The following is a 25,992-nucleotide window of genomic DNA, read 5'->3' as shown; positions in this document are numbered from 1 at the left end:
TCCATATTCTTGATAGTAATGGTAGCTATAACTGGTGTTGTAGTCCCAATTGTAGTGATGACCATGGTTACCTTCCCTTGTTACCTAATTTGATGTCCACATAGGCTTTGATTTGCACTCAAAAGCTCTATGTCCATACTTCTTGCAATTTTTGCAGTGACCTTCAAATTTTGGTGTTCTGATAGTCCTAGTCCTATAGTCATGTGCTTGGTGTCCTTGCTTTTTGCACTAATGACAATAACTTGCATTCTTATGTTTATCATGCTAATGGGCATTCTTGCTCCTGCATACATTAGAGGTATGTCCCTTTTTACCACACAAATGACATGTAGGTTTAGTTTTCTTACCTTTGTTACTCATTTTTTATGTCTTGGATGTTTCTCCTTGTTTAGTGCTGATGTAACCAAGCCTTGAAGTGTCATTGCTTGCCCTTGGTGATTTCAGTAGCTGCTCAAAGTACTTGATGGCCTCATTAGGTTTGTTGAAGCTCTCTACAATCTCCTTCTCTCTTTTTAGGTCATTTTGTAATTGTTCATTTTGCATCTTTAGCATAGAAATCTCAATGTCCTTGACATTTAGTCCATGATGTCATTCATCATCTCACTCAAGGTGTCTATCTGCATGTTTCAAATTCTTGTTAGCTCAATTGTCTTTTCTTCCAATCTATTGGCAAGGTTTCCCTCATATTCTTCTATCATAGACTTGTCTTTAATGGCTCTTTTCTTTTGTTTAGTTACCTCACAAAGCATCATGGCTTATCATTTTGTTCAAGCTTGAGCATCCTAATTTCTTCTACTTGAGCTCTATTCTTCTCCATTAGGTTTGCTAGTGCTACATCAAGCTCTTTGGAATCTCCATTTGAAAATAGATTTGAGGTGTCAATCTCCTTGTACTATGTGTCATTCTCAACTATGGGAATCTCTTTTCTTCTCTTTAAGGGTTTTCTTAGTTCTCCTCTAGCTTCTTCCAAAGCATGTAAAGCAAGTTGAATATCAATTGCCTAATTCTCTATGATATTCCCAAGTTTGTAGACTTCCATTTCTATATCTTTTCTCCAAGTTGTAAGGCTCCTCCTTGTGAGAACTTCACTCTAATACCAATTTTTGGAATTAACAAGTGGGAAGATTTACATCAGAGAGACGAGGGGAGCGGTGTGAATCAAAAGTAACTAGCTTTAACCTTTTCAAACTGAAACCATTCACACACATCTAATTTATCTAATTAACATGAAAGTAAAGACATGCATGAAAATAGACAACACAAAAATTTGGTAACCCAAAAACCCTCCAAAATGAGAAGGTAAAATTGGGGTGGAGATGACACCCACGAAATATCACTTTAGTAATTTGTAACTTGTTCAAGATTACAATGTTTGACCACTTCCAATGGTCTGCCCCATGAAAGGCCTATCCTGTTAAAGACCTTACATCCCGTAAAAAGTGACCAAGTTAAAGGATTTTACTACCCTGCTAAAAGTAGGCCTGGTTAGTACATTCACATGGAATGCCACCATGTTAAAGGATTTACAAATGGCTGCTAGGCCAACCTAAGCCTATAGGAATTCCATACCTGATACAATTGCTAGAAAGTATTAGAAAACCTTTTGACCTGATAGCTTTGCAATCTTCAATTATTGTTTACAAATCCCTATTCTACTCTTTCTAATCTGATTGTTGCTTGATCTGATACGTCACTCTGCATGGTTTTGATACTCTATTCTTCAACAACTAGATTCTACAATGCTGCTCTATTCTTCAATAAGTCTTTCAAACTCTCCTTTGAATTTCTCTATAGTTCAACCATACACTTCTCTCATCCACATATACAATGGATTTTGTCCTCCTTTTAAGGATTTTGAAGACTTAGGGTTAGGTATTAATCTACGATCAATATTAATTCTTCATTTCCCACTCAACTCTTGCACTTTTCCTATTGGTTGCATGCCTTCTCCATTTTTCTTATTTGTTTCATGCTAATTGCATAGGTAATGTAAAAGATTTTATCTTATCTTCAAGATCATTTGAGATTCATCCTATGTCATCTCTAAAAATGGTTTACATATCAGTTTGTGAAGGCACAAACTCATATGTTGATTTAGTGTTACTTCACGCATACTAGTTGTTGATGCTTAGCACATATAGGAAAACTTACTTACTCTACTCCTATAACAATTTTTTTTCACTTGGAATATATACATCACTTAGCACTTGAACTTCACTTGACACCTATTGAATTTTTTTGCTTGACATGCATTATAGCTTAGCTTATGTATTATACTTGGCATTCACTTGAGAATTGATTAAGTGTGTTGACACTCAAATATCAAAACTAGTCTGAGAGCAACAAATATTCAGTCATATAAGAATGATATTCATAAGAATGGATCTAGGGATAATTTTTTATATAGTTGCTTGTAAGGCAATCAATTAGAACGCATGTTTTTTGGGTAAATTTTGAATATTAGTGGATAAGGTATTGATCATACATTTAGTTACATATTGAAGAATTCATGGGGTTATATAAAGTAAAACTTTTAAATCAAACCAAATTTTACTTTGTTGTATGAAGAGATTAATAGCTAGTTAGCACTTGTTTGTAATGAATCTTTGAGCATTATAGCTAGTTGCTGTAACCAAAAGTCATTTGTAAAACCAAGAAGAATTATGACCATTATTTTCTATAGCGTAGAAATAAGAAGAAAAAATATTAGTGTATGAGATAAGTGTGAAACAAATATCAAGTGTCACCGCCATTTTATCCCTAAGGTGCACCTACATTGGTCCTATAGAGCCAAACAAGTAGACATTCCCTAAGATTATATTGATGTTGTTATAGATCTAAAGAAATGTATGTTGAATATAAGAAGTAGTCAACCCTTAGGCTTTTTATCATCTTCTATTAATTTCAAAACACCAACACCTCCATCATAGGCTATGACCTCATGTAAATTTTTCTTATGATGAGATAGCTCATGAGAAAACCCTCTCTCAATTATCTAGTCCTTGTGGATACTAGAGCAATGGTTATCAAGGTTTTATCCATCCTTTCTTCTATGATAGAAACAAAGGATATTTCCTCCTCATCATCATAATCATTCTAATTTTAATATTCATCAATAACACCTTCTCTAACAATGTAGCATGACCTCTTCTCATTACCTTTGGATTTTTCCCTTTATTTTCTAGTCTCCTTGACATTCTCAAGACATCTAGCAACATAGTGTCCTTTTTATTAATCAAAGATTTTGAATAGAAGCTTATTGTTGTACTTCCATTTTCCCATAACCATTCTCTTCATGTTTGACTTCTTTAGCATCTAAAATCTTCATCTCTCTTATATTTTAGGATGTGCTTGCCTCCTTTTCCTTTTGGCCTACAACCTACATCTACAACCTTGAATGTAGTTTCAGCCTTAGGTTCCTTATTTTCATAGATTTTTTTAGCTCAAATGCAATGAATTTTCCAACCAACAAATCATGAGATACTTCAATTTTTTTATTGTTCTCAAATGTTCAACGCTTGACAGACTAATGTCATATTTGTGTGAACAAAATTTGATCTCTTTCTTTAATACTCATCATCATGCACTATGCCTCTATAATCTTTGATGGATATTATCCAATTTTTACTCATTCTCCATAGGTCTTGATGTCCACTGCTTCTTTCATCTACATGTCATCAATCACTCTTGTTAGGCTTTCAACTTTAGCCTTTTGGATATGTTTATCACCACAAAAGATTATTTTAAGGTTTCCCCATGTCACATATGTTTTTTCTAGGTCTACTACATCCTTTTACTCAAAGTAGGATTGGGTGCTAGCTAGAGAATCAATTGTGGCTATATGAGCTTCTTTCTCCTTTATCTGGTCTAGAATGAGTTGACTAACAGGTTCCACATATTTGACCTCTACGTGGATTTAGTAATCATCACTAAGATTTCTTAGATGCTGATGTATCTTTCTACACCAAGAGCTATATTTTTGCATAGGAAACTTTGATGCTTTTCTTTTAACCATCTTGATATTTGATTAAACTCATTATTTTAGAGGACCTAGACTCTGATTAAAATTGTTCTTCCAATAAAAGGTTAGCATGTTCAAGGGAGAAGGGTGTATCAATATACTCTAGTAGTTTCAAATTTTGTACTTTTATCATGCTTCACACTAGTTGACAGGTTGTTGCTACCTACAACTTAATGAATTAGGATTAGGTAAAAAAATGAACATGAACATTGAAACAAAAAAAATTATACTTATCTCATGGAAACTTTGCTAGGGTACAAACAAAATTGTGTGTGAGTTGATCCACAGAAATATTACACTTTCTTAAAATGCAGCTTATAAAGATGTTATCTCTATGAAAACATTACAATGACACTATTACGTTCCACTTGGCTAAGGGATTTGAATAAAACCTATTAAAGTTTTTACTTTTTATGAGAATCCTGGTTAATTGAAATTTGAACATAATTTAATGAGTCACCTAATTAGTGGATTTAGGAAAAGGAACCTATTATGGTCCATAGTTGATGGATTTTACTATTGTAGAGGTATCAAACAATAGACGAATGATCTAAATAAATAGGTGTTACACTTGTAGCATAGACCCCTTAACCACTCTTTTGGCTAGTCTACAACTATGATTTTCCACCTCTTGGGTATTCAATTTTAGACACAGCCACTTGCATGCTTGGAACTTCTCACTCTTGCACATTATCTCTTGAACCCACTAACTTATTAGTGACTTTTCTATATAATATTTTCTCACTTCAAGATTATTCTTAGCTTCACTCTTGTTGGAAATCTAATTGAAAAGATCATTGAAGAAGATTGATTGCAAAGAGGGAGATTGTTGTTAAAGAAGGTTTTCAATCATTCTTTTATCATTGATGTCAAACATACTATTTTCTTGAATGACAATTTCTTATAAGATCCAAGTACTATCACTTATTTGATTGATGAAGAGGATTTAATCAACAAGAAGTAACAAAAGAACCTAAGGGAAAGGTTGAGTTATGGTTTGGTAATGACTTGTGAAAGGATCAGTTAAGACAATGGTCAAATGATGTCTTGATAACATACTTGAAGACACAGAGGTTGGCCACACTTAAAAACATTGGAGGAATAAGTTGAAACAATGTTGATTGCAAAGCTTAACTAAGTTCATTAGTCAGTGCCAAGAAAACCAGTTCAAGCCGAGCAAATTTTCAGTTGGAGCTGAGGAAATGAAAAATCTAGTGTGTGTCGAGTGATATAGAAGGAGTTAAGAGTGTTCAAGTGTCGAGTAAAGTAATAGGTTTTGAGTGTCAAAAAAACTTAGTGGATGCCAAGTGAATCCATAGTAGGTCCCAAGCATCAGTAAAATGTAGTTGATGTTGAGTAACATAGTATGTGCCAAGCATCACAATTTCAATAGTGCTAAACTACTGCATTATTGGAAAAGTCAAAGATTCACCATATCTGAGCCAACAAAGTTTTTACCTTGAATTTTGTGAACTAGTTGGAGGATAAGGATGATGAGTTGGTCATACAAAATTCTATGTAAACCATTTTTTAGCAAATTCAAGAGGATTCTTCAAGATGTTTCTAGAAGGAACAAGACGTGGGTAAGATTCAATGAATTCTACCTAATCATTTCGAACTAAAATTAAAGGAGGGAAGAATTGAGCGGGAAGAACAATTCTAGTCTTCTATTTAAGAAGTCGCGGGCCAAGAAGCTAGAGTTTTTGGTGTGCCAAATTATGAAGTGGTTGAAGGGTGTCAAGAAGAAGGCATCTAGGAGAAGGAAGAATAGAGCACATAGACTCTACTTCAATAAGTGGTTAGAAAGAGAGGATTGCATTGGTAAATTGAGCATCGAAACTCCAGGAGACAAAGCTTGAAAGGAGGGCAAGATGTCAGAGCTAAAGAGACTAAAAGCCAAGCAATGTTATGAGCTTAATAGAGATCTTAAATTTGCAAGATAAGTTGTGAATTGCAATCAGGTCAAAAACACTTATTGTTACTCTCTAGAAATTGTATCAGTTAAGGTAAAAATCCTATGGACTTAGGTTGGTTTAATAGCCATTTGTAAATCCTTTAATAGGGTGGCATTTCGAGTAAATTTTCTAAAGTCCTCTAACCAAGTCCACTTCTAACAGGGTGGTTAAATCCTTTAACCAAGTCACATTTAATAGTCTGTTATAACCTTTAATAGGGCAAGCCTTTCATAGGGCATCACTTTAAAAGAGTGAGAATTGAGTAGCATGTTACTGGTGGTTTTTCCCAAATTGGGTTTCCACATAAATCATTTTTTTATGTGTTGATCTTTCATGTGTTATTATTCCATCTTGATTTATAGTAATCTACTAAGTAGGAAAGTTCATGCTTGGATGAATGAATAAGTTTGATGGGCACACTTTACTTAATGAAAAAGTTTCAATTGGACATTTAGACCTCGAATAACTGATTCACCCCCCCTCTCAATTATTCTAAATAATTTATAACAACTCTCTAGGGTCTATGGATAAATCTTGAGCAATCTAAAAATTTCTATTTTGACTTTTTTCCTTTTATTGTCTCTTCTCATTGGTCTCTGAAACACTGAATCTACAAATTTTCAAAATTTTAATTATCGAGTTGAATCATTGCTTTACTTATTATTTCTATCATGTAGTGCTCTTGTCAAATGTAGTATATTTGTATGAGAGTCACAAATGTCTTTTTCGCTCTGTAATTATCATTGTTGGAGATAGTTCACATTTGAATTCCTTTTACTATTCCTCAATATGACAACTACATCACAATATAGTACTACAATGAGTACACTTCTACCTACTTCATAATGTGGCAGTCACATGAATCTATCTTCATGCTTCCCTTTCTAAACAAGTCAAATTGTCTTGTATAATCATTGATAATTATTACTTCCTTATTTACTTAACATCCTTATAAATATATAAAAGTGGATATCATTTTTCATCACCACTATTAGGATTGTCCTTCACCTTTATTTAACCACCTTCATGACCTAGAGTTACACAAAAATAAGATCAATGTGTCTTGCTAATTGTGAATATGTATTGTCTTCAGAAACTTCATATTTGTATAGTATCAAATCTTAATTAATATGCTTAATTTCATTTTGACTAACATCTATGTGTCCAATAATATCTTTCTTTAGTTTTATTATTATTCCCATCCAATCAATTCTGATATGATACACATAAATTTCCTCTATCATGTAAGATCATGAAATCAATTAGATTCATAAGTATTGTTGGCAACACCTTGCATTCTTTGATTTCTCCCTCTTAATAATTTATCTCCCTTTTTCATGCGTAACTCACTTCATTATCTCCCTCTTTGACAACAATGCCAAAGACATTTGCACTCATGCATCATTTACCATGTAGATATCTTCATGTAAATTTTGAATTCATCAATTTTCATATGTGTATGATTGATTAATCATTCTATCCTACTTGTTCATTGCTGCCTTAAGAAACTCGTAGAGTAGGACTTTTCTACACCAATCTATAAGATAGTTTGATCATAATATTTGATGCAGAGCACCATTTTTTCTTAAGTAACTTTGTCAAAGGATATAACCCCTATTGGAATTTACAAGTGGGAAGATTTACTTCTAAGAGGGAGGGAGGGTTGAATCAGAAGTAACTAACTTTAACCTCGAAAACTTTTTAGCTAAAATCATTCACATGCATTTAATTCATCTAATAAAAATGAAAGTAAAGACATGCATGTAAATAGATAACACAAGATTTTGGTAACCCAGAAACCCTCCAAAATGAGAAGGTAAAACTAGGGTGGGGGTGATACCCACAAAATATCATTGCAACAATATGTAACTATTTAAGGTTACAAAGTTTGATCACTTCCAATGGTCTACCCTATGAAAGGCCTATCCTATTAAATAATTTACACTTTATTAAAAGCAACCTAGTTAAAGGATTTACAAACACTCCCTTGGAATGTTATCTTGTTAAAGGATTTAGCACCTTGTCTAAAGGCTTACAACATGGCTATTAGACCAACCTATCATAATAGGATTTTATTCCTAATATAATATAGAGAAAGTATTAGAAAGTCTTTACTTGATGACTTGCAATCTTCACTTGCTAATTCTAGATCCTTATTTTGCTCTGTTTGTTCTAATCCTTTCTTGATCTAATTTGTCTCTTCTCAAAATTTTGATACTATATTCTTGATCAACTAAATTATACAATGTTCTTATTCTCTTTCTAAGTCTTTACACAGCCCTCTGAACTTTTCTATAATTTACCCATACACTTCTCACATATGCACATTTAGTGGTGTTTCATCCTCCTTTAAAAGGTTTCAAAGACTTAGGGTTAGGTATGGATCTACAATCAATATTCATTCATCTTTTCCCACATGATTCTTTAACTTTTCTTATTGGTTGCATGCATTCTCTAATTTTCTTATTGGCTACATGGTGATCACATAATAAATATAAAAGATTCGATCTCATCTTCAAGATCCTTTGAGATTCATCCTAAGTCAACTCAAAAATAGTTTACATCTGAGTTTTTAAATGCACAAACTCATATGTTGATTCTATGTTACTCGACACTTACTACATGTCGATTCTTGACAGAGATAGGAATTCTGTTTCACTTGGCTCCTATAGTAATTTTGTTTCACTCAACATCTATACCTTGCTTGGCACATATAGTGACTCGACATCACTGATCACTTGGCACTTGAACATTTCTTGGCACGTGAAGCTCACTTGGCACTTGTTAAATTTTTGGCTTGGCACATACTATAGCATGGCATCTATATTATGCTTGGCATCAACTTAAGAACTGGTTAAGTGTGTTGACACTCAATTGTCAAAACCAATCTGAGACCAACAATCCCCCCCTTTGACATGAGTGGCAAAAACACTTAACTAAACATTATGGATATCATCTCTATGAGTATAATATATATTCTATTTTTCATACGTACAAAACTTCAAAAACTTGTTCAAAATTTTGTGGAAGATTATATACCTCAAAATTTTTTGACTCCCTTTGAGCTGATGTGCCATTTCTATAACCAAAAACTCTTGTGCTGAATTTGTCTCATGTTGATGTGTCTGATACTCTTTGCCTCTATTTTACTGTACCCTATTTCTAGTCTAGTTGTACTCCCCCTTTGTTTCTACTCTATGTCTGCTCCCCCTTTCACATATCTTCTTGCAATTTTTGTATTTCTTTGGCTTTATTTCCTTATTTGTCCAAGGTTCAAAATCTTATTGTCTCCCCCTTTGGTATATCTCCCCCATATCTACATGATGTATTATTCTCCCATTCTTATTATTTCCTATCTTTATCTCCTCCAAAATATTATATCTCCCCCTTTTTCACACTTATGTCAAAGGGTCCTAAGAATGAGTAGAATGTTTAGCCAAAAATATTTTATTTACCTCCATTATCATCTCAAACAAGCATCCCAGTTGTCCAATACTCTTTCTAGTGCTTTGAGCTTGATGGTTGTCTCTACTGCAAGATGTACAAGGCCTTCCATCATAGAAAGATTAGGGTCTTTCTTTAAAACATTTTCTCCATAGGCCACTTCCTCATATAGTACTTCTAGATGTGGGGTAATAGTAGATTGAATTTGTATCAATTCAGCCTTGAAATTGGCCTCTTCTGTTGTCAATACAGCTAACTCCTTCTGAGTGTGAAGCATAGTTGTAAAATTCTTCTCACTTTGAGGTAGATCTTTAGGTAGCTATGTGCTAGATATCTTCAGATTCCTCTCCAAGCTCAGTATTCTCTAGCTAGTTTCTTGTGTGAAGTATGATGAGTCACACAATTTGGAGTACAATGAGAAAATATTCTCAAGTACTATTTTTACCTTTTCTATCTTCTTAGCCAATTCAACCTGTGATAGTGTTATCTCACTAGATATCTTCTCATTAACTTTCATTTGAAATTTCTTTTTAAACCATTCCAATATTTAACATTAGTGTAAAGGTCTTCATTTTCTACTTGGTCCATTATGTTGGACAATTTCTCCATGATGGGCTTTGTTTCATTAGGTATAGGCAAGCTAAATGTATCAAGGAATTTTTCTTTTATTTCTAACAATTCTTTCTTTTGTCTATACTCATTTCTGATTATATCTCCTACTTCTTCCTCTCCAGTGCCTCTTGCACTTCATTTATCTATGCCAAGTTCATTGTTTTGTAGTTATAACTAGGTATGAGTATTTCTTCATGAAGTGTACGGTCTTCATAGTGAAGTACACTTGCTAACTTGGTAGAGCTTGAGCCTGGTGTTGAGATTGATAGTGGTACTGCATTAGTGCTCGACTACTTGGTAGAAGTCCCTAAGTTAGGAAAGTTTACCAGTGTGTGTATTGACTCTTGCTCTCTTTCCTTGGGGCTTTTCTCCTCTTCCCCATCTTCTTCTCTATTTCCTTGATCAATGAAAATTATTTGAGGGATGGACCTTGGCATTGTGTTGTAGGAACATCTTCTCCTATCTGCTCCTTTGCTAACTCCTTGGTAGTTGTTGTTACTATTATTGTGGGATCAACCTTAGCAATTGTTTCTTGTGCTACTTTCTTTTTTGGTTTATCATTTGTAGCTATGGGAGGTTGTGAAGGTGGTTCTCATGTGTTTATCTTCTCCTTGGTAATCTCTACTACAACTTTTTATAACTCAACTACACTCACCAAAATAGGATTTGTACACAATTGTGATTGCAATGTTGTTTGGTGAAGGATCTTTTTGATATCCTCTATAGTCAGTGAATCAATGTTTTAAACTGAGGTGTCAGGAACATCCTTTATATTTACAATGTCTTTAGGTGTAGATGTTATACATGGAGGACTTGCATGTAGCAATTGGGTGTCTTGGACACTCTGTTCTAGTTACTACTCCTCAGTTATTGCCTATTCACCTTTCTGTGTCTTCTCCTCCATAGTTACCTCTTCCTTTTCTTTCTCTCCTTCTTCATCCTTTTCATTCTCCTCTTCTTTCTCATCATTTCTTCCCTCAAAGGGATCTTCCTATCCTTCTTTGATTGTTTGGAGTCCATATATAACTTTCCACATATGAGTGGATTTCTGCACAACATCCTCAATTTGATTTTGCAGAATATTGAAGGCTCTATATTTAGGTGCAAATTTGCTCCCATGTTTCTTACCGGCCTTACTTATTTGACCTTTAGTTAGGTTAGGCATAGCACAAGCCAATATTGACTCTCTTATTTCCTTCTCGATATTAAGGTAGTAATGACATTTATTTTCTACAATGGAGCTTAGCTCCTTAGGCATAGAATTGTCAAGTTCAAGTGGGGTAGTCTTGAACTTGGCCATCATAATGTAGATAGAATCTTCCACTATGTTTTGTTCTTCTCTTGACAATTTATTAAAATCAATGGTCTTTAAAGTAGTTAAATCTGCATTATCTCTAATGTTATCACAAAAATTTTCCAAATTAGACTTGGTAGAATGTCTTACCAATCTAAATTGCTAATTGCTAGATTCAGTCTTTTCTTCATCTGACTATGGGGGTGCAACTTATTTTCTTCTTTTCTTTTGTTCTATAGGCCCTCCTTGCTCAGTGGATTTTTGCACTTTTTAGTTTCTTTGCCACTTGTGTTGTTTCCCTAGTCTCTACCCTTGTAGTTGGCTTGGCTGGGCTTGGCTTTGTTTCTTTCTTTTTCCCCTTGGACTATGTAATTGGCTATTTATGTGTCTTTCTCTTCTTAGGCTCTAGTTTTGGTGCTTCCTACTCAACACCTTCTTCTTCTTCTACAATCTCACCCATGCCTTGGGTTAATACAAGTGCCTCGTGTCCTTTTTCTTCTTCATCATCTTTTGCTTCTTCACCATCTTTTGCTTCTTCACCTTCTTCTTCTTCTTCTGTAGTGCCCTCACCAAATTTAGTTTTTTACTTCATAACAAGTTTATCATTCTTCTTCAGTGTGGATGCAGTCTTCAACTCTATATCCACCTTTGATATGACCACATCAAAAGTTCCAAAATGTGGTGCACTCTTATCTACTTTCTCAACTAATAATGCAGTTATGGTTGTAGATGCCTCATCTATATTTATCTCATAGCCAAGAGGTCTTAGCCATCTAACTCTTGGTGTAGCAGCTTGAATATAGGTGTAGTCAATATCTACAAGAAAACATACATCATTTACATGCTTTTCTACTAATGAGATAGGTATTCTTATCCTCTGCTTCATGGTCTTCTTGAAGTCTTCAAAATAGCTAGTCATAAGGGTTTCAAAATTAGCTCCCATTTGCTTTATATATACATTTACTTGAGCTATTATAGACCTATTTGCTTTCCAGTCAACTTTACCAAAAGATGGAAATTCAATCTTTACATAGAAAAATATGCAAATCAAAATTGTACCAAACTTACACTGTGCTCCTTTGGTTGTCCTTATTGCTACTAAATTTTCATTGATTTGTTGCAATTGCAGTTCTACAAGATCATAAGTATGATCCCTTTTCACTAGTTTGCAACCCACATCCGTTGCAATGCAAGGCACATTGTTAAGTCTTTTGGATTGGTAAAATTTTTGTGTAATGAATCTAATAGAAAAGTCAATAAGAGGGTCTTGGATGGTGTCTATTATCATTCCTCTCTTGTTCCATTTGGCACCAATGTTCTTTTCAATTGCTTCCTTGGCATCACTTCTATGGGTCTTTGGTTGATCTAGGGTTGGGTACCCTATCACTCTATGTACAATCCTTTTTTTTTAAATTTTTACTGGACTATCCTCTAGCCATAAAATTCCATCATGTATCTTCCTAAGCACTCTCCTGATCCATTCAATCTTAAAAACTATGGGAAATTCTAGGGCACACATCAAACCCTTCTTGTCAACAATTTATACTCATCTTTCAATACTCCATTCTCACATAATTTCTCCTAGGCTTCCCTCATTTCCATATCTCCCATGGCTCCAATTTTTCAATTATAACATCTTCTAACATCCTGAACCATAACTACCTTAGGAGGTATAATAGATAGGGCTCTAGCAAGGTCATTTTTGTATGCCACCTCTAGGATTGACCAAAAATCTGGTTGTTTTACTTCATTGAACACTAGTTGAACCTCAAATGTCTCTTTCTCTTGAGTTTTCCTAGAGCTAGAAGACATTTTTGTAATCTAAGGTTTTAACATGAAGAAAATTTAAAATTGCATAGCTCGGCAGAAATGTAAATACCTTGAATTTGATGGAACTAAGCTGAATTGCTATTGAAATCAACTCAAATGCTAGATTCTTTGCTTGCAAATTATTTTCCACTCTTCTTCATCTTTTCTGGTCATTCACGATGAATAAACATGATTCAAAATGTGATAACATACCCTATTTTCGTAGCATTTAATGCTTAGTGCATTTACAACTATCCACTCGGCTTCTTAAGCATTCCTACATTACTCAGCTTCCATTTTCTTTCCACCACTTAGCATCCATAGAAGTGTCCTTCACTCAGCTTCAACTAAAATTTCTATCTACTTGGCTTCCACTACCAACTTGGTAGTAACTAGTCATTCAGCTTCTTCTGACTTTGGCATTCAACTCAGCATCCACTAGGATTTTACTTGGCATCTAAGGGAATATTTTCTAACTTGGAAACACTGATGAAAACTTGAAGTTTTAACTTTGCATCTCTCTTCATGCTGATCTTTCCTTTTTAGTACCTACTTGTTTAGGAACTAATGTATGATAAAGCTTTGTGTATCAATTCCTTATTCCATCTTTTTCTTAGTTTGATGAAGTATGATGACTTACCCTTCTAGGTGAAGTGATCCCTTGATTTGATGTATTGCTCCCATATTTCTTCTTCTATGTCTTGTTCATTTCTCCTCTGATGTGTTCAACATCCATCTTCTATTTTCCTTTGTTGAGCTCTGAATTGGGTGCCTTCGACCTTGTTGGGCAATTCTTGCTGATATTACTAGTCTTCAAACAACTAAAGCATGTAGTTTGGCTGAGTCATCTGCTATAGTTTCCACTAAAATGTGTTCTTATGCAATTTTTAGGGATATGTCCATATTCCTAATAGTAATGAAAGATATACCTAGTGTTGTAGTCCTAATTTTAGTGATGTCCATGATTTTTTCCCCTTGTTGACTGGTTAGGTGACCGTATAGGCTTTGATCTACACTCAAAAGCTCTATGTCCATACTTATTGCAATTGTAGTAGTGGCCTTCAAATCTTGGTGTTCTAATAGTCCTAGTCATGCAGTCATGTGCTTGATGTCCTTGATTGTTGCATTTATAATAGTGACCCACATTCTTAGGTTTGTCATGCTAATAGGAATTCTTTCTCTTGCATACATTGGAGTTATGTCCCTGTTTACCACAAAAGTTACAAGTAGGTTTTGTATTCTTACCTTTATTAATTCATTCTTCTATAGTCTTGGATGACTCACCTTTTTTTTAGTGCTGATGTATCCTAGTCCTAAAGTATCATTGCTTGCCCTTGGTGATTTAAGTAGCTAATCAATATACTTAATGGCCTCATTAGGTTTGTTGAAGCAATTTGTAATTTCCTTCTCTCTTTTCAGGTCATTTTGTAGTTATTCATTTTGCATCTTTAGTGCACAGATCTCAATGTCTTTGATATTTAGTTCATGATGTGCAATCATCATTTGGCTTAGGATGTCTAGTTGCATGTTTGAAATTCTTGCAAGTTCAATTAACTTTCCTTCCAATCTATTGGCAAGATTTCTTTTGTCTTCTTCTAGCATAGTTTTATCTTTAATGGCCCTTTTCTTCTGTTCAGTGACCTTACAAAGCATCATGGCTTGTGATTCTTGTTCAATCTTGAGTGTTCTGATTTCTTCTACTTAGGCTATGTTCCTTTCCATCAATTCTACTATTTTTGCATCAAACTCTTTGGAATCTCCATTTTCAAATAGGTTTGAGGTGTCAATCTCTTTATATTGGGTATCATTCCCAGCTATGGCAATCTCTCTTCTTCTCTTTAGGGATTTTCTCAATTCTTTTCTTACTTCTTCCAAAGTGTGTAGAGCAAGTTGTATATCAATTACCTAGTTCTCTATGACGTTCCCAAGTTTGTAGACTTCCATTACTAGATCTCTTCTCTAAGTTGTAAGGCTTCTCCTTGTGAGAACTTAGCTCTAATAGCAATTGTTGGAATTTACAAGTGTAAAAATTTACTTCTGAGAGGGGAGGGTGAGTTAGAAGTAACTAACCTTAACCTCTAGTACTTTTAACCTAAAATCATTCACATGCATCTAATTCATCTAATAACCATGAAAGTAAAGACATGCATGAAAATAGATAATACAAGATTTTGGTAATCCAGAAACCCTCCAAAACAAGAAGGTAAAACTGGGGTAGGAATGATACCCACAAAGTATCACTGCAGCAATATGTAACTATTTCAGATTACAAAGGTTGACCACTTTCAATGGTCTACCCTGTGAAAGGCCTCTCCCATTAAAGACTTTACACTCTTTTAAAAGTGATTTGGTTAAAGGATTTACAAACACTCCCTTGGAATGTTACCCTATTAAAGTATTTAGCACCTTGTCTAAAGGCTTACAACATGGCTAGTAGACCAACCTATCATCATAGGATTTTATTCCTAATATAGTTGCCAGAGAGTATTAGAAAGTCTTGATTTGATGAATTGCAATCTTCAATTGCTAATTCCAGATCCTTATTCTACTCTATCTTTTCTGATCCTTACTTGATCTGATTTGTCTCTTCTTGAAATTCTAATACTTTATTCTTGATCAACTAAATTTTGCAATGTTATTAGATACTTTTTCTAAATCTTTACACACCCCTCTAAACTTCACTATAATTCACCCATACACTTCTCACATACACACACTCAATGGTGTTTTGTCCTCTTTTTAAAGGTTTTGAAGACTTAGGATTAGTTATGAATCTATGATCAATATTCATTCATCTTTTCTTGCTCAATTCATTCACTTTTCTTATTGGTTGCATGCATTCTCCATTTCTTCTTATTGGCTTCTTGTTGATCACATAGGAAATTTAAAAGATTCAATCTTATCTTCAAGATTGTTTGAGATTCATCCTAAGTCAGCTCAAAAATGGATTACATCTGAGTTTGTGAAGGCACAAAAGCATGTGCTAATTCTGTGTTACTCGACAATTACTACTTGCTGATGCCTAGTACATATAGGAATTACATCTCACTTAGCTCCTATATTAATTCTATTTCACTCGACATCTATATTTTTCTTGGCACATATAGTGACTCAGCATCACGTATCACTTGGCACTTGAACTTTGTTCAGCACCTGAAGTTCACTCAACACCTATTGAATTTCTAACTCAGCACATACTATAGCTCAACATCTGTATTATGCTTAGCATCAACTTAAGAATTGGTTAAGTGTGTTGATGCTCAATTGTCAAAACCAATTTGAGACCAACAAACCCCTACTTTACATCTTAGATATTCATGAGCATCTTTAGGAAACATTTTGGTGAATATATTAGTTATTATCTTTTTAGTGTTCACATACTCTAATTTTACTTCTTTGTCTTGAACTAGCTTTCTCAAATAATCATACTTGATAGCAATATGTTTTCTCTTTATGTGCATTATAGGGTTATTTGATATGTTAATAGAACTAGTGCTATCACAATAGATAACCAATGGATTTATAATCTCCTCTTTCATAACTTTCAAAAATTTCTTGATTCATATGACATTTGAGCAATTTACTACTACTACCACATATTTAGCCTTAGCTATTGATTGAGAAATGTAGTTTTGTTTCTTTCTTATTCATGAAACTAGGTTTTTTCCTACAAACAATGCACCTCCACTTGTTCTCTTTCTATCATCAACATTTCCTACACAATTAGAATGAATAAATACCTTTAATTAAAACTTATCATTCTACCTATAATAGAATCCATAGTCCTCTATTCCTTTTAGATATATTAGTATCCCTTTTACTATCATCATGTGATTCTCCTTAGGAATTGCAAAAAATCTTGTAACTATCCCAATTGTTAATGTAATATCAAGTCTTTTTTGAACAACATATTGTAGTTTTCCAATTATTGAGCTATATCTTGTATAGTTTACATCAGTAGAATCATCATTCTTAGACAACTTATGTCCTATAGACATTGACATTTCAAATTCCTTCTTCATCTCATAATAAAATTATTTACATAATGTTTCCTTACTTCCAAACATGATATCATCAACAAAAATTTCAAACACCAATACCTTATTGTTCTTGTCAATCTTTAAATAAAGATTGATGTTATCATTATTCTTACAAATCCAATCTTCACCAAATAGTTATGTAATCTTTCATACCATCCTTAAGGGGCTTATTTCAAACCATATACATCTTTTTTCAACTTTCACAGCATATTCTACTTGTTAGGGTCAATAAAACCTTCAAGATGCTCTATACATACTTCTTGTTCAAGTATCCCATTTAGAAATGAATATTTTCCATCAATTTGATATATCTTAAATCCTTTATAAGCAGAATATGCAAAAAGTGTTCTAACTCCTCCTAGCCTAGCTAAAAGGGAACATATTTCTACATAGTCAATACCTTCTTCTTGTGCATATCCTTTTCATACATGTCTAGCCTTATTCTCATGACTTCATTATTTTGATTCAGCTCATTCCTAAATACCCACTTTGTTCGAATAAATTTTTTATGTTTAAGTCTAAGTACCAGTGTCCATGTTTTATTCTTTTCAATTTGCTCAATTTCTTTATTCATAACTTGTATCCAATCCTCATTCTCCAAAGCATTTTTCACAAATTTGGGCTCAAACTCACAAAGTAATCATGTCTCATTTCTAAGTCTTTTTCGTGTCATAACATCATATTCTTTATGTCCATTTATTTTCTTAGGTGCATGATGTCTTCTCACATATTTTTCTAGTATAATTTATTTTCTTCTTTGTTCTTCAATAGATTTATCTTGAAAGATGATTTCAAGCTCATTATCTCTTTATTTATTAGGTTTTGGTTCATGTTCAACATGATCATCATTATCTTCCTAATTATTGGATCTCTCTACATATGAATCAACATGATTCGACTATTGCTTGACATGTGTAGTGTGATGCTTAGGAATTGGTTGTTGCAACTCAAAATTCCAAGTCTATTGTATATTTATAGAATTATTATTTTGTTCAAGTTTGGTGCTATACAAATTATCTTCACATATATGAATGAACTATAGTCTTTATGTATTATTTTGCATTAAACTTCATTATTTTCTACATATTTATCAACTTTCACATTTTTAGTTTCCACAACTTTGTTAGTGTTACTGTTCAAACACTTATAAGATTTTCTCTTAGTGAAATATCCTACAAATATACCTTCATCACTTTTAGCATCAATTTTTCCATTTCTATTATCCTTTAGTATGTAACATTTTCTTCAAAAAAATTTGAAATACTTTACATTAGGAGAATATCCACACCATAATTCAAAAGGTGTACCATTTGTACATTTCTTTACTTGTACTTTGTCTAGAGAATATGTTGTTGTACTTATAGATTCTCTCCAATATTTCTATGATATCTTCTTCTCCATCATTATGGTTCTAGAACAATCCATGGTTGACCTTTTTCTACTTTTAGCTATTCCATTTTGAGCTGGGGTCCTATCTTTTGATTCCTCTATCATTATAGAATATGTTGAATTCTTTATAAATGAATTCATCACCTCTGTCAAATTTCAAGTGTTTCAAAGTATCTAATTTTTAACTATGGCCTAATACCACTTAAATAATTAAAAGGAATCATATTTTTCTTTAAGTAACATCATATTCATCATTTTAGAGTAGTCATCAACAAATAGAATGAAATAGTTGTCTTCACAATAGCTTTGCACACCAATAGGTCTACATAAGTTAGTATGAACCATTTCTAATATATCATCAGATGAATATGTCTTTCTCTTGAAACTAGACTTTGTCATTTTTCCCAATTAACAATGTTTACATATGGAATTATCAAGTTTCTTCAATTTTGGGAAACCTCTAACTGTTTTCATCTTACTAATCCTAACCAAATTGTCACAATTTACATGACATAAAATCTTGTTCCATAACCAAATATCTTCATATTGTGCAAATAAGCATGTCTCATCAGGTAAAGCTAGATGGAACAAGTTACCTCTTATTTGATCACCACTTCAAATTAGTTTTCCATTAGCATCAAATACATTGGCCTTTCTATGATGGAATTCAACTTTGTATCATGATTTTTTCAACTATGAAACACTCAATAGATTGTAGTGAAGTCCTTCAACCCAATACATGTTATCACATTCATTCTTATCTACTAGTTGTATTGATCCTTTAGCTTTTACAAGATATGCTATATCATTACCAAATTTAACACAGCTACCCTTGTATGGTCTAATATTCTCAAATTTACTTCTATCACCAATCATGTGATTAGAATGACTACTATCAATTATCCATCTATCACTTTTATTCAAAAAAAAAATTATGCATTTTTCTCATCTTCATTAGAATCTTCTTTCATGGAAACATAGACTACTTCTTCATCATCACTTTTAGATTCAATATAAGTTTTTTCTTTAGTAATGTAACAAGATTTCTTATCTTTATCTTTGTAGGCTTTTTTTCTCTTGTTGTCTTGGCCAAATATTATCCCTTTGTACTTTCTTTCTTTCTTATCATCCTTTTGTTCTATATCAAGAAATCTTACAACAATATGACCAACTTTGTTGTATGAAAAACATATTAGAGAAAATTTACCTTTGTATTTTCGTTTTCCTCTTGATAGTCTTCTAGCTATCAGTACACTTCAAGTTCATTGAGTTCATCCTCAAAAGTATCATTGTTAGTTTTCACATGTTTACCTTCTTCTATCTTGCTAAGAATCAGTTTTGATATAAAAGTAGATTTAATATTAGTAGGAGTGTAATTATAATAATTAGACATCTCAAAAGTAGTAAGCCTACCAATCACAAATTTTAGGGTTTGGGTATTACTTGGAGTACATCTTAGCTCTTGTATTACAGAAACCCTAAAAGCATAAATAGGAATTAAATTTCTCAATACCCTTCTTATTAATTTTTCATCCTCAATATTTCTATTAGAACCTCTAATAGAATTGACAACCTCTATTATTCTTGCACAATACTAGACTATATTCTCACCTTTTACAATTTTTATGTCATCAAACATTCCACTCAAGATTTCTAATTTGGCTCTCATTACATTATCATATTGAACATATATTATCTTTAGTTCATCCCAAATTTTCTTTGCATTGTTCCAATATGTTATTTCATCAAAATCAACATAGCTTAGGGCTAAAGAAATCTCCAACATTACTTGATTGTGTTCTTTCTTCTCTTTCATTTGTTGAGTAGTCAACGCAACTATTGTTATGTCCATGCATGAAAATTGTCTACAAAATGTATTACACCTTCTCCAATTTCTTCTAGATGTAGCGTCATCAATATTTTCCATACAGGGACGTTGTCTTTGTTCAACTTTGCTACCTCCTTTTTGTACATCATGATCATTATCTTTGAGTAGCTTCAAACTTTTCATGACAAGAACCAATGCTTAGAGACCAATTGCTAAAAAATTTATAATAATTGAGGGGGGGGGGGGGGATGAATAAGTTATACAAGGTCCAAATGTACCAATTGATCAAATAAACACTTTTAAAAAATAAGATCTAAACATTCAATACCTCGGTCTCTACAACTAACTTTTAGAAACATCAACTAGTTGTCAACTATCATAAATATAAAATAACTTTTAGAATTTAAATATTAATAGTATACTATCACATATAATATCCACACAAGTTTATCACTAGATATGATTTAACATCAAAACCAAATTTGGGAAAAACCACTACTAACATGTCACTAAATTTTGACTCTTTAGAACTGATCTCTATTAGGAGCAAACTCTATTAAAGGTTTCAAAAAGTCACTAGTAAATGTGATCTTGCTAAAGGATTTAATCACCCTGTTATGAGTGGCCTTGTTAGAGGGATTTAAAGCATTCCATTATAATGCCACATTGATTTAAGGATTTACACATGACTATTAGGTCAACCTTTATTAAAGGATTTCAAATACTAATACAATGGTTAGAAAGTAACAATACATTTTGATCTATCAAGCAAAACTCACTTTGCAAATATAGATCTTAGTTTGGCTTGCAAGTTGCTTCACTATCTAGCTTTTATTACTATCTCAACATCTGATTTTCTTGGTAACCCTTCAATCAATCACATTTCTCCTCTTCTTAACTCTTCTCAGTCTTCTACTTAAGTTTATCAATGAATAATATCAAAAACTACTCCAACCTTTAACCTTATTAAAAGTTAGCCCTTATACCTCCTTAAACAGGTAGTCTTGGTCTGTTGGTTCTTAAAAATTACCATAGATCTTAAGGTTACAATAACATTCAACCAGGGGTAAGTTTAAGAAACCCCCCTTTGGAAAATGTATAAAATAATTATGAATCCCATTATTTTAGGGGTAAAAAAAAAAGTTTGTATTGGCAATCTTTTTTTTAAATAGGAAAATTTTTAATTTTATTGGTATTTTTTTCTGTCATATGGAAATTTTGTAAAACCTTGGTGAATCTTTAATTATTTTATAAAACTATGACCAAAAGTAGAATACCTAGAAACCATAAAGTTGCATCATCCAAGATTTTAAAACCCTTTTTAATGATTGTTAGATGGTCCTAAATCAATTGTATAGATCCTATTTCATGCTAAAATGTTAAAGAACACCATGTTTTAGAAAAAAATTCTTGAATAATGACACTTGTACACAATATATTCTATTTTTTGCCAAATATTAGAAGGATAAATAGTTCATAGGAAAGTCTTTGAAATAGAGACACTTATCAAGTCTCTGTACTTTACATATAACTCGACTTAAATTTTTACCAAAGATTGGTGAATGTGATCATCTAATAAGACATGACTTAGAAATTCTAGGTGAAATTATTTAACTTATCATTTGTAAATATTAGATTACATTCATGAATTCAAATTACCAAAATTAAAATTATTATGTATTGTTATTGGCTTTTGGCCAAAGATTGGGACCCAATTTTTGTAAATTGTTGGTGATATGACCACCTTGAAAGTGAATTTTTTTTGCCAAATTCAAGGTTCTTGATAAGTAAAAATTTCCATTTGGAAAATATTAGCCACTAAAGTTATCCATGGATTCAACACATACAATGAATCTGTCCACATTCTTGTGTATCCTCTTCTTTTCTAGAAACATCTTCAAGAATCCTTACATAGAAATGGGCAAACATGGTTTCTCTTGATTTAAATGTTTTAGGTCATCCATCCTTATCTTCAACATGCTTTGCATATTCCATGAAACCAACTCTATCAGTTAGAAATTATGATTTCTCATAAATTGTCAAAATGTTGTTCCTCAACCAACACTATATTTTGACACTTGATCATCACTATATCACTCGATCACTATTAAATTTATTACTCAAAAAATATATAGTCACTCAAACAATATTGATGCTTGGTCAATACTAATTCTACTTGGCACTTATTGTGGCTTAGTTGAAACTAGCATCAGTTAGCTTATACATCGAATTTGTTAATCTTATCCTATGTTTCTTAGTAATGCCTATGCACTTGGTCCATCTTTTATCTGTCCTTCAAGGCTTAAATGTAATTATCTTCTCTACTTATAACATGATTTAAATAATCACTTTATCTTGTCGAAGTCCAACTTATCAAGTGCCTATTTGTAGTTTCTATTCATAACTCAGCCTTTCCTCTAAATACTTTTGTTATGACTAGCTTCTCATATACTATTCATCAATCAAATAGAAATGACACTTAAATCAGCTAGAAAATTGTCTCACCAATAAGGTTTGACATCAATGACAACATAACAGTTGTTTCAATTGTAGTTTTCAACTCTTATCGCCTACCATCCATGATTTTCTTGATCTTTCATCTATTGTTACATATCATACAACAATTTTCTATTTGATTGGATCATAGAATCATATATTATCCTTTCTTTATGTTCTTTCTCTTTTTAGGTTCCCACTAGTTCTCTTGCAACGCATTTATAAGCATGGCATTAAAGTGGTTGGTACATTTTCTCTAGAGAGGTCTCTTCATGTAGTTGACTTGGAGTCTTAGTAAGAATTAGGCACAATTTTTTCATTTTTCTTTTAATCATTCTATATGGATGTGAAAGTTAAGATTCTTAGTTTGGAGACATCTATCCATTAACTTGGAAATTTCTTACATCCTTGTGATTTTCTAATAATCTCCTATTTTTATATTTTACCATGAGCATAAAGTGGAATCATAATCCTACTGAAGTGGGAGCTAAATGTATCATCCTATAAAGATAGAACTATTCTTGGGTTCTCATGTTTATTCCTTTTTTGGTATTTATAGGTTCCAATATTAATTTCACATGTTTACAACCATTTTTGCATCCTCCAAATCAATATTATTTGCTCAAAAATATATGTTGGATATGATTTATTTGCATAGCTTCACATTTGTTCGCTTAATTTAATTTTCTTATCTCATTTGTAGAAAAGTTGGAGTTGAATTTAAACTAATGCATCCTCTACTTTTCCCAAGCTCTTATTGAAAAAATGGCCAGCACTATCCTTAAGATTTGTGACAAGGGATTAACTAGATCCTATGTGCTATAAACTGAGTGGTTATATTAGGAATTGATAGCTTGATATTTTATCATAGTGGAAAACATGATGGATTTCAAGTTTCTAATAATTGGTATTAGAGGTTGGTCACAAGTTGAAATCTCCTTGGGTAATGTTGAGCTGGGGATTGCTTGACTAGTAGCTAATGTTTTCATTCGAGCTTTTTTATGTGAATTAATATCCTCTACTCTAAGTCATGTGGTTGTATCACATGTTAATATGTCAATCTTTTAGACCAAAAAAAAACATGAAAATTTTCAAGTTTCTAACAATTGGAATCAGAGCTTTCTCATAAGTTTGAATACTTAGATGCTTGAGTAACACTGAAGGGGAGATTTTTGGAAAAATGGAAAGTGATCCCCTCAAGATTTGTAACATGGGCTTAACCACCTCTTGTGTACTATAAGTTTATTGGTTCTATCGAGCATGGATAGATCAATCTTTTGTTGTAATACAAACCCCACTCTAACAAGTGGTATGGGGATTGTTTGACTAACACCTAACATTTCCCTTCAAGATTCATGACATGGATTAACCTCTTCCAATGTTCCCTAATTCATTTTCTAGTATCACACATTAATATGTTAATTTTTTAGTAAAATGGAAAACATGACGACTTCCATGTTTCTAAAAATTGGTATAAGAACTTGGTTACATATTTTAATCTCCTTGGATAACATGGGAGGGGGGGGGAGGAATTGTTGGACCAATATTTCCATTTGAGATTTGTGATGTGGATTAGCCTCCTTAGCATTACCCAAGCATATTCAAACCTATGACCAAGCTTTGATACCACTTGTTAGAGTGGGGTTATCTTTACACCAAAAGAATGATCTATCAATGCATGATACAATCACTCAACTTATAGTACACAAGACGTAGTTAACTCTAGAAAAATTTTCAACAGCTCTAACTTGTGAAAATTTGAGATAGGATATAATCTCAATGCATCCTCCTCTACTCCCTCTAAACATAGAGTTCACTTTTCACTTAGGACCTATCCTGGTAAATACAATATTTGGATGCCTTTTTCATAGTTGTATCACACATACTTTTGAATCAACCAAAAACCCTTAAAAGTACATTTATTCTTCCATTTATACCTTGAAATCTATGCCTTCTAGTATGGATATTCCAAGGATAAAATATGCTATGAAGGGTCTCTTTTGGAATTAATTGATTAATGCATCATTTTTTTGTTCCTTTTCACCTTTGGGAGTCAATAAGTTCATAAATTGATACAAAAATGAATATAAAAGAATGCATTTTCTCTTCATATTCACATCCAATATTCATGAGAATCCATAAAATAAATCTATTTCACATTCAATCATTTTAAGAAAGAAAGAGAGAATCCATGCATTACTTTCTATAGGGATAACTTCTTTCTCGATAAGAGATAAATGAATTTTCTATCGAGGGAAATATACATTTATCCATCAAGTCTTCTTCCTCTCTTTCATCTTCAGTCCAATATTATGAAGATCTAAAGCATTCAAAAATTTAAGGGGTTGGTTTCATGATTTTCTATTGGGTTTTTATGGAGTTAAAGTCATCACTTTGATACTTGTGGTAATCTCCAAAGTGGTATAGCATCATTGAGGTATATGGTAATTTATGTTTTAGATCTATATTATATTTTCTCATACTTTATAAATTACATATCAAGGTGGTTTTTTCACTTTACTAAGGTTTCATCTATCTCCTGCATATGACTTCCTATCTGAGCTTTCCTTCTGTCATCTCCATCTGTCAAACCACATATAGTGAGAGAGTTTTTAGGGCTATTTTATAATGACCCTAACCATCTATGACCCAATAGTTGATACTAATGTTCACATTACTTCTTTAGATAGCCATGGTCCATTTATTGAACAAATGTCCTTGCGAGTTCATCCTAAAGGTATTCCACAAGGTATTTTGTGGGTAGGACTCCTCCTAAATCCATGCTTAGAGAATGGGTTACCAAAAACTAGATTCCTCATGGAGTCCACCTTGAAGCTATGAAAAATGTTACCAAAGTTTTTTTTTTTTCACTTTATAACTCATCCCATGCTGATATGGTCTTTGGCAATGGCCCTTGGTCGATTCATTCTTCCTTTCTTGTGTTCCAAGGGTGGTCATGAGACTTTATAGTCTCTAATAAAAAAATGCTTGGCGTTCTAGTTTGGGTTGAGTTTTCTCATCTTTCGCTACTATGTTGGCCTTTTATGGAGTCCATTACCAACACTCTTGGTAAAGTTATTACTAAGAAACATGATAAATTTTTC

This window comes from Cupressus sempervirens, chromosome 5 (assembly GCF_028749045.1).
Source record: "Cupressus sempervirens isolate cs-2001-9-10 chromosome 5, ASM2874904v1, whole genome shotgun sequence".
NCBI lineage: Eukaryota > Viridiplantae > Streptophyta > Pinopsida > Cupressales > Cupressaceae > Cupressus > Cupressus sempervirens.
Note: the sequence above shows the minus strand (reverse complement) of the source record.